This window comes from Erinaceus europaeus, chromosome 13 (genome assembly GCF_950295315.1).
Source record: "Erinaceus europaeus chromosome 13, mEriEur2.1, whole genome shotgun sequence".
Classification (NCBI taxonomy): Eukaryota; Metazoa; Chordata; class Mammalia; order Eulipotyphla; family Erinaceidae; genus Erinaceus; species Erinaceus europaeus.
The window spans coordinates 52,917,866-52,928,560 of NC_080174.1; positions in this window are offsets into that span (position 1 = coordinate 52,917,866).

Sequence of the window (10,695 nt, forward strand, 5' to 3'; positions counted from 1 at the left end):
TAAAATGGAAAAAATGGCCTCCAGGAGCAGTGGATTTGTAGTACAGGCACTAAGCCCCAGCAATAACCCTGGAGGAAAAATAAATAATCAATACATAAAGATTTTCTAAAGGCATAGTGTGCTAAACCTTCATTCCTTGGGAAGTGCTGCCACCATGTGGCATGACATAGTTCTGTCAATTCACCGATTAATTATAGTTGCTGGATCCTTTTTTTTTTTGGCCTCCAGGGTTATTCCTTGGGCAGAGGACCTCACCTATGTGTCTTGCAGCTTCACCTCTCCAGAGCTCTACCCCACTATGGAAAGATAGAAACAGGCTGGGGGGGGAGGGGATTGAGCAGTAGCACAGCCGGTTAAGCGCACGTGGCACAAAGCGCAAGGACCAGCATAAGGACCCCTGTTCGAGCTCCCGGCTTCCCACCTGCAGGGGAGTCACTTCACAAGCGGTGAAGCAGGTCTGCAGGTGTCTATCTTTCTCTCCCCCTGTCTTCCCCTCCTCTCTCCATTTCTCTCTGTCCTATCCAACAACGACGACATCAATAACAACAACAATAATAACTACAACAAAGGCAAGAAAAGGGGATAAATAAATATTTAAAGAAAAAGAAACAGGCTGGTATATGGATTGACTTACCAATGTCCATGTCCAGCAGAGAAACAATTACAGAAGCCAGACTTCTATCTTCTGCATCTCATTAAAGAACTTTGGTCCATACTCTCAGAGGGATAAAAAATAGGAAAGTTTCCAATGGAGGGGATGGGACACAGAACTCTGGTGGTGATAACTATATGGAATTATATCCTTGTTATCTTACAACCTTGTTAATCATTATAAATCACTAATATAAAAAATAGAGGGGCCAGGTGGTGGCGCACCTGGTTGAACACACATGTTACAGTGTGCAAGGACCCAGGTTCGAGCCCCTGGCCCCCACCTGCCGGGGGAAAGCTTCACAAGTGGTGAGGCAGGGCTGCAGGTGTCTCTCTGTCTCTCTCCCTCTCTGTCACCCCCCTTCCTTTCAATTTCTGACAATCTCTATCCAGCAAATAAATAAAGATTTAAAAAAAAATAGAATCAGGGGCCAGGCAGTAGCATAGCAGGTTAAGCGCACATGGCACGAAGCACACAGACCGGCACAAGGATGGCATTATAGTAGCATCTGCAACTTGGTGGCTGAAAGGCGGTAAAATATAAAGCAGGACAAATTGTTTAATAAATAGGATCCCAAAGATAAGAATAAAGCAGATGAAATTAGGGGTTTTTGTGTTGGAAGAAGCTAGGAAGTCTATTTCCAAGGGGCCCGAAACTTAAGTAACTTTTGCTTGAGTTCATCAGTTAATGTTGGTATGCTTCTAAATTCTGCTTATAAGATCTTCTGTTTTGATTATCACATTAGGTTCACTTGTATTACTTACAATATGGTCTATTTACATAATCACTGTTTTACCTGGGTCCCTCCCTGCCTGCAGGGTATTGGTTTAATCACCACTGGTTAGATGGAAGCTTTCTATGTTCTGTTCCCGCTCTTTTTTGCTCCGCCCCCTCTCAGTCATTTTCCTTTCCCTTGCTACTTCCGGTGAAGAGATGCATAAAAGGCAATGTATCTGATTAATAAACTAGATACTGCTTCCCAGCTCAGCCATGAGTCCCTGGTCGTCTGTCTCCCACCCACGAAGCTAGCCCGGTATAATGGTGCCCTGAACAGGGACTGGCATATCCCTGGTTGTCTCTCTCTACTGCCTGTGAAGCTAACCCAGCCCGGCATATGGCGCCTTGAACAGGGACTAGCAAGTTCACATGGAGGTGGGCTAAAAATATCTGGGAAGATGGTGTCAGAGTTGAGGATAGAAATAAAAAGATGGATTAGAGCGGAGAGTAGCTCCCAAATATGAGGGAAATATATAGTTACCATTAACTTTTTTTTTTTTTTGCTTCCAGGGTTACTGCTGGGGCTTGGTGCCTGCACTACAAATCCACTGCTCCTGGCAGCCTTTTTCCTATTTTGTTGTTGTTGTTATTGTTGTTCTTATTGCTGTTGTTGTTGGATAGGACAGAGAGAAATTGAGAGGGAAGGGGAAGACAGAGAGGGAAAGAAAGCTAGACACCTGCAGACCTGCTTCACCGCTTGTGAAATGGGTCAACCCCCCTGCAGGTGGGCAGCTGGGGGCTTGAACCAGGATCCTTACACCAGTCCTTGTGCTTCATGCCATGTCCTTGTACTACCACCTAGCCCCACCATTAACCATTTACCCCATCTTTCTGACCTAGGACCATATGTATATTCATAGTTACACAGGAGCCTGTGTAACCTCTAAGTCCTTGTCAGTCTGAACTTGCAGTTCAAGGTCACAGCTGGCAACATTCTAGGCTGCACTCATTTCAAGACCAATCTTTCTCGAGTGGCAGAGTAGGTTGTCCCAGTCTCCCTTCAGAGAGTGAGACAGTTCCTACTATTGTTGTAATGATGTTCCTGATGGAAGTGACCAGTGACGGTGGAGAGAGGGATTTATTAGAGGTTTAGGCCCATCGTATCTATGTGGGAATCCAAGGATTCCCTGACTAGAGTCTCAGATGATGGGATGGCCTGATATTGACCTGAATAAGGCCATTGTTACAGTGAATCAGTCTCTTGACCTTATCCAATTTTTGTAGGCTTTTCTTTATCTGATGAGGTTAGACTTTCTACCAGTTGTTAAATCACTGAATGGCATCCAAACTGGTATTAGGATCTGGCCTCAAGTCAGGGAGGGAATAGACCTAGGGTTTAAGTGAGGTCTAACTTAACCTTAAGTTTCATTGCATTTTACTTGTTTGATGATTCTAATAGATGTTGTCATAGGGAACAATAATTGTCCTTTAGTTGACACATATATATATATTTCTGCCAGTATACCTCTTGGCCAATTGTATATAGTGTATCTTCTAAAGATTATCAGGGGTGTGTGGGGAATATAGCATAATGCAAAGAGACTTTCATGCCTGAGGCTCTCAAATCCTAGGTTCAATCCCCCATACCGCCATAAGCCAGAGCTGAGTAGTACTCTGGTAAAAACAAAAAAAAATTATTAAGGGGGTGACATTAATGCTGTTGCTGTCAGAAGAGATTAGGGACTATCTCTTACTTTTATTTTATTTTATATTTATTTATTCCATTTTGTTGCCTTTGTTTTATTGTCGTTGTTATTGATTTCATCATTGTTGGATAGGACAGAGAGAAATGGAGAGAGGAAGGGAAGATAGAGAGGGGGAGAGATAGACAGACACCTGCAGACCTGCTTCACCACCTGTGAAGCGACTCCCCTGCAGGTGGGGAGCTGAGGGCTCAAACCAGGATCTTTATGCTGGTCCTTGCACTTTGTGCCACCTGTGTTTAACCCACTGTGCTACTGCCCAACTCCCTATCTCTTACTTATTTTGTGTAGTTAAATGAGTAGATAAAGTCACTGAGAGAAGTGAAGTAGGGGCTAGGAGAAGAGGGTATCTAAGCCTAATTAGTAAATGTTTGATTAGACACTTTATGGTGTCTTCTTTAGGTCTTTTTACTTGCTTACTGATTTTATTAAGTCATAGTCTAATCATAGAAGTGTTCTATTGAACACTTTTACTTTGAAGTATATATTTTCCCCTAGCTTATGGATACATGTGCACATGTAACCTGTCCTTTAGGCCCTGGTCTATATCTAGGGTCTGTAACTTTGTTAGGGATTGTGTTATTTGAAATGGAACTATTGGGGACCAGATGGTAGTGCACTGGGTTAAATACACATAGTATAAAATGGAACTATGTAATTCCATGTATTAGGAAAAATTTCACACCAGAAACCAGAGGTACACCCCTGTGGTAGAAAAGAAAGAAAGAAAGGAAGGAAGAAAGAGAGAGAGAGAGAGATCTCACCAGATTATTGGATTATTGAAGTTGGAAGGTTGGCATCTCAGGCTTGGCATCTCTGGATACAGTCCAAAGTAAAATGTGGCATGGTGGCACTGGTTGCATTGATTTAGTTGAGGCCTCTCTCCTTCTCCGTTTCCCTCTCTCTCTCTCTCTTTGAGTTTAGGAGCCTTGGAGGTGACTCAGCAGGTAGGGCACATGCCTTCTGTGGGTGAGGCCTTGGATTCATCTCTGGACTCATCATCTGGAATCACACCAGAAAAATCAAATACAAAGATGGGTGGAGTTCTATGGAAGGTAGAGCAGTTATTTGGCATAGCTATCTTGCTAAAAATATAAAATTAAAATTGGACTGTGGTGGTAGCTTAACAGCATTGCATAAATGTAAGATTGCATAAATGTAGAGTGAAATCTTTGGTACCTTGTTAACAAATACAGTCTTCTAAGAGACTGAAAGTGTATGCCTGAGGTCCCAAGTTCTATTCCCAGTATCACATATGCCAGAATGATGCTCTGATTCATCCTTTTTTATTATTTTTATTTTTTCTCCTTTTCATTCAATAGGACAGATAGTAATTGAGAAGGGAGAGAAAGAGAGAGGAAAAAAAATGAGAGAGAAATAGACACCTACAGAAGACCTGCTTCACCACTGCAGGTGGGCAATGGGGGCTCCAACCTGGGTCCTTGTGTGTATCCTTGTGCATAGTACTATGTGCGCTTAACTGAGTATGCCACCACCCTCCCCCTTTTTTCTTCTTCTTTTTTAAAAATAAAGTATTTTTATTTAATTATTTTGGATAGAGAGAGAAAGGGAAGATAGAGAGGAGAAGGAGAGAGCTACAGCACTGCTTCCCCTCTGCAGGTGGGGACTAGGGCCATGAACCTGGGCCTTTCTACATTATAATATGTGTACTCAGCCAAGTGTGCCACCACCCAGCCCCTTACCTGGTAAATGAAATGCCATCATCACAATGCTCTGGTTCTCCCCCTACTCTTGTTAACAAATAATATATATGTATTTTTTGCCTCCAGGGTTATTGCTGGGGCTCAGTGCCTGCACCATGAATCCACTGTTCCTGGAAGCTATTTTTTTGTTGCCCTTGTTGTTTTTATCATTGTTGTGGTTATTATTGTTGTAATGTTGTTGGATAAAACAAAGAGAAATGGAGAGAGGAGGGGAAGACAGAGAGGGGGAGAGAAAGATAGACACCTGCAGACCTGCTTCACCACTTATGAAGTGACTCCCCTGTAGGTGGGGAGCCGTAGGCTCAAACTAGGATCCTTATGCTGGTCCCTGCACTTTGTGTCATGTGCATTTAACCTGCTGTGCTACTGTCCGACTCCTGTTAACAAATAATCTTTTAAGATTCAGACATTAAAAGTTGAACTTTCGTTTGGTATGGTGTAATATTGCATCTCCCAGAATCTGCTTCCAAAAATAATTTCATACAATTAAATAGCTTCTCTTGGAGAGTGACCTGCCTGAGAACCAAAACTGTTGCTTTTGCTCAATGTAATATCCCCAATTTTTAAAAATGGTACAGTATCTGATACATAGTGTGTGCTTAATTAGTAATGATTGAAATAATGATTAAAATATAATGACATAAAATTATGCCTGAGGCCCTAGGTTTGAGCCCTAGTCCCATATGGAAAAATTATGATGGCAAAAAAGGAGCTCCATGGATGGTGGAGCAGTGTTATGATGTCTCTCTCTTCTCCCTCTGTCCTTTAGAGTCTCTCTAAAAATAAACAAAATCAAATAAGACCTTTCAACAGTGGATAGCTGTAGGCAGCCCTCCTGCTCTGCTCCACCCTCCATTGCTGATACTATGGTCTATTTACATAATCATTGGTTTGCCTGAGACCCACCCTGCCTGCAGGGTATTAATTAATCTCACCAGTTAAAACCTTCACAACAGTTGCTACGGAAGCTTTCTACCTTCCTGCTCTTTCCTTTTCTCCACCCCCTTTCCTAGCCATTTCCTTTTCCGACTTGCCACTTCTGGTTCAAAATATATAAAAGCTTGGTCTCTGCTCAAGAAAGACACATTGTGTTCCCGCTCTGCCACGACTTCCTGGTCTCTCTCCCATGTCACTGAGTAAGCAGCAGCCCAGGTTGGCTCTGGTCAGGTTCTCTCCAACCCAAAAAGAACATGCCTGGGAAGAAACACTCTCACGCTAGCCTGGCATCTGGGTCAGAAATTTTTCTTTCTAAACCTGATTGGACCCTGGTAATGAATTTAGCTAGGGATTCATCAGGTTCTTGGCAAAGGGAGAGAATGAGAGCTGAGGCCGCTCCTATGGGGGGTGGGGGGTGTTACAGCTCCCATGCTTGTAGCAAGAGGCGTACCTGATCAAAATAGCCGGGGGGGGGGGGCGGAAATTCCTGTCGGCTTGCTGAAGTCCTGTCTCCCAGCGTCCCACCCCAAAAAGGACCTCAAAATCCCAGTTAGGCTGGTTCTGACTGTTCCTGTGGGATTGCTGCAGGCATTCATCCCTGAAAAATGCTTCCCATTGAAGGAAGAATGGGCCTGGGAGTGTAGCACGAGCTACGTCTCTTCAGTCTTTGGGGGTATTAAGGTTCTGGAGAAGGCCTTGTAAAATGGATCTCGTCCATGGAGCATGAACTTTGTCCTCCTTAATTGCCTGGTGAAGTTCTTTAAGATCTGTGGAGGAATACAGGTACCACGCCTTAGATCTCTGTCTATTGGGGGTAACGTTTGCCAGGAATGTGTGGACTTGCTCCAGAGGAAAAGCTCTATCACGAAGCTGGTAAAAATATTTTGTGTCTGATAGCAGTGTAGCAGTGGGGGGTGGAGCCACAGAAGTGGCTGTGGCAGCTGTAGACGTGTCTGCCAAAATCGGAGCCTCTGGGCAAAATGCAGAGGGCTTAGGGTGGGTCAGGATTGGGACAGGCTTTGCTTTGTCTAGAAAGCATGTATGGTGCTGAGTAAGTAGAATGACCGTCTCCTTTAACTCTTGGATTGCAGCCTCAAGTTCCCTTAGACTGGGGCTGTTTCCAGAATTAGAGTTGCCCTCGGTCCTTTTGGGAGGGGTCCTGCATATCTCCTAAAACCTGTGACTGTGGTCAAGAGGAACCAAGGTGCATCCCAAAGCAAAATGTCCCAGAGAAAGAAAACCTGTTTAGCAAAAAAAAGAGTAGAGGATTTGGGATTCATCTTGATAAGGAGGAAGGTCGCCCATGACAGAGGGGTCTCAGGAACATAAGAAAAGGGAAAAAAAGAATCACAGTGCCTTCATAAAACACGAGGCTGCAGAGAGCGAAGGCTGTATACTTATCTGGGGTGCCTTCGTACATCTGCCACTTGTGTGTGAAGCTGGCAGGGGGGCAGGTCCCTGTTCAGGCGCCCGATGCCGGGCTAGCTAGTGAGGGTGTTTCTTCCTGGGCACGTGCTCTCTGGGTTGGAGAGAACTCGACCAGAGCCAACATGGGCTGCTGCTTACTCAGCGACATGGGAGAGAGACCAGGAACTCATGGCGGAACGGGAACACAATGTGTCTTATTGATCAGAGACCAAGCTTTTATATATTTTGAACCGGAAGTGGCAAGTTGGAAAAGGAAATGGCTAGGAAAGGGGGTGGGGAAAAGGAAAGAGCAGGAAGGTAGAAAGCTTCCCGAAGGTTTTAACTGGTGAGATTAATTAATACCCTGCAGGCAGGGCGGGTCTCAAACAAAACAATGATTATGTAAATAGACCATAGTATCAGCAATGGAGGGTGGAGCAGAGCAGGGGGGCTGCCTGACAGATAGCCTCAAGTGAGGCCATAGACACACACACATACACACACACACACACACACACACACACACACACACATAGCAGGACTTTTTTTCACAAAACATGAACAGCACAAATACCATCATATATTTGGAATTCAGACACTTTTTAACCCCAAGTTTTGGCAACATTCATCGACTTACTCAACAAATCTGGAGCATCCATTTTTAACCTATGCTAAACATGGGGAATAAAAATATAAATAAATACAACTTTTGGGCAGGAAGATAACAGAGTGATTATGCAAAAAGACTTTCATACCTGAGGTCGTAAGGTCCCAGCAGTGTTCTGGGAAAAAAGTAATAGTAATAATAATATTATTTTGTTTTCAAACAACTTCTCTTGCCTGGTTGGAGGCAGATAAAGAAAGTGTGCATCTGTGTGTGTGTGTGTGTGTGTGTGTGTGTGTGTGTGTGTGTGTGTTCCAGAGAGTCAAGCCCTTGCATGTGAGGTTCCTGCTGTCTTAGGGTTCAAGAAGACAATGGATAGTAATTGTTATCATCACATTATTTGGTAATTGGGTTAACTTTGAAAAGTCCCTTTGTTAGGGTGTGCTGTAAAATACCCAGCATCTTGTATATAGCTGTGTAACTGACATTAATTTTAAAGATGAACTGCAGTTCTTCAGGCTGATGTAGGGACAAGAAGACATTCCAGGCACCTGTAGGGGCTTGATCAAGCATGTTGTGCTTGGAAAACTGAAAGTAGGTCAGTTTACTAGAGCATAGGATTTGTGCTTGTGGTGGAAGGAGGAATGGCTGGAAAAAAGGCTGAAAGGTAAATAAGGAATTAAAGATCTAGAAGCTGTTTTAGACATTGTGAATGGGACAGCTGTGAGCTTGGGGGCAACATTATGGAGGGTCAGATATAAGTCTGAGGGAGATTACACTGGTAGCCTATGAAGGATGGATTGGAAGGGGATTAGTCTGGAGAGACAGGAGGACCAGCTGCATAATTGGGAGATTATAGAAACTTGAATTAGGTCAATGGGAATAACAGTCTAGAGGAAATAAATAGGAAAAGTGAGGCAGGAGTGACAAGGCTAATCTGGAGGTGTGAGAAGGTGGAACCAATGTGTCTCTACTGATTTGCAGCTTTCTGAATTGATGAGTGAGGCATTATGGTGCCATTTAACAAAATTAAGAATATAGATCACGATTTCTGAATACAGGCTCATTTTTGTTTGATTCAAGTAAATGTGTAGAATGAAAGACTTCCCCGGGGAGTCGGGCAGTAGCCAGCAGGTTAAGCGCATGTGGCACAAAGCACAAGGACTGGCGTAAGTATCCCAGTTCGAGCCCCCGGCTCCCCACCTGCAGGGGAGTTGATTCACAAGCGGTGAAGCAGATCTGCAAGTGTCTATCTTTCTCTCCCCCTCTCTGCCTTCCCCTCCTCTCTCCATTTCTCTCTGTGTTATCTAACAACAACCACATCAGTAACAACAATAATAATTACAACAATAAAAAAATAAGGGCAACATAATGGAATAAATAAATATATATATATAAGACTTCTCCCTTTTAGCTCATCCCTAATGACCCTTTGTCCAAAGAGGAGCACCCTCTCTCTGATGACCATTCCCAATCCCCCCACACACACTCCATTTGCCTTTCTGATGTCTCAAGAGGTATTCTAAGCAGACACCCATCCTTTCATTCCATTTCCAGTTCCTATCCTTGCAGTTCCCCAAATCTTTGTTTTTAACTATCTTTGTTTTCTTTTAATTAATTTATTCATGTTGGAAAGAAACAGAAAAAGATTGAAAGGAAAGAGGGAGATAAACTTGTAGAAAAATAGGCCTGCAGCACTGTTTCACTGCTTGTGAAGTTTCCCCCTGTAGGTGAGGACCAGAGGCTTGAACTCAATATGCTGTTTGTTTGTTTTTTGAGTCAGCATAGTATTTATTTCAAAATAGAAATTTTATTATATAAAAAAATCCAACAAAACCAGAAATACCACATATATTTCCCTGGGATTTCAAATTTGTTGATTTTTTTATTTACAATCTTTTTTTTTCTTCAGTACAATTTACAACCTCATCCCTATTTCCAGCCTGATTACACAAGTACCAAGTGGCAGAAAGGTCTAGGATAAACAAATGAGAGAGAGAGAGAAAGAGAAAGAGAGAGAAAAAGAGAGGAAGTAGTGAAACTAAGTTGCATGCAGCAGGTCTATGGAGTGAGGGCAGGTGTCTGAAGCAGCAAGAAACAATCACAGAACTTTTTTTAAAAAAATTTTATTTATAAAAAGGAAACATTGACAAAAACTATAGCATAAGAAGGGTACAATTCCACACAATTACCACCACCAGAATTCCATATCCCATCTCCTCCCCTGATAGCTTTCCTATTCTTTATCCCTCTGGGAGTATGGACCCAAGATACTTATGGGCTGCAGAAGATGGAAGGTCTGGCTTCTGTAATTGCTTTTCCGCCAAACATGGGCATTGACAGGTCAATCCATACTCCCAGCCTGTCTCTCTCTTTCCCTGGGGAAGTGAGGCTCCAGGATACATTGGTGGGGTCATCTGCCCAGAGAAGTCTGGTTGGCATCATGGTAGCATCTGGAACCTGGTGACTGAAAAAAAAGAGTTAACATATAAAGCCAAACAAATTGTTGACTAATCATGGACCTAAAGGCTGGAATATTGCAGATGAAGAGTTGGGGGGGGGTCCTCCATTTTGTAGATAGCTAGTAGATCTATTTTAGTTATATTCCAAAAGGCCCATGACTATACTAGTTTTTTTTTTTTTTTTTTTTTTTCCTGAGCCTGACATCTGATATGTAGGTGGACCCAAGTTATTGTCTGGGGAGATGATGTCATGGCTGGAAAAGGGGCTAGAAAGCTGGATCAGGGAAGAGAGTAGCTCCCTAATATGGGAAAGGGGTATAAATATCGTTGACTGTAAACACATCAATTTGATCTGGGGCCCATATGTAACCTCTGCATCCTTGTAGATCTGAGCTCACATTCTCACCAGAACATTTTGACTGTAGTTCTT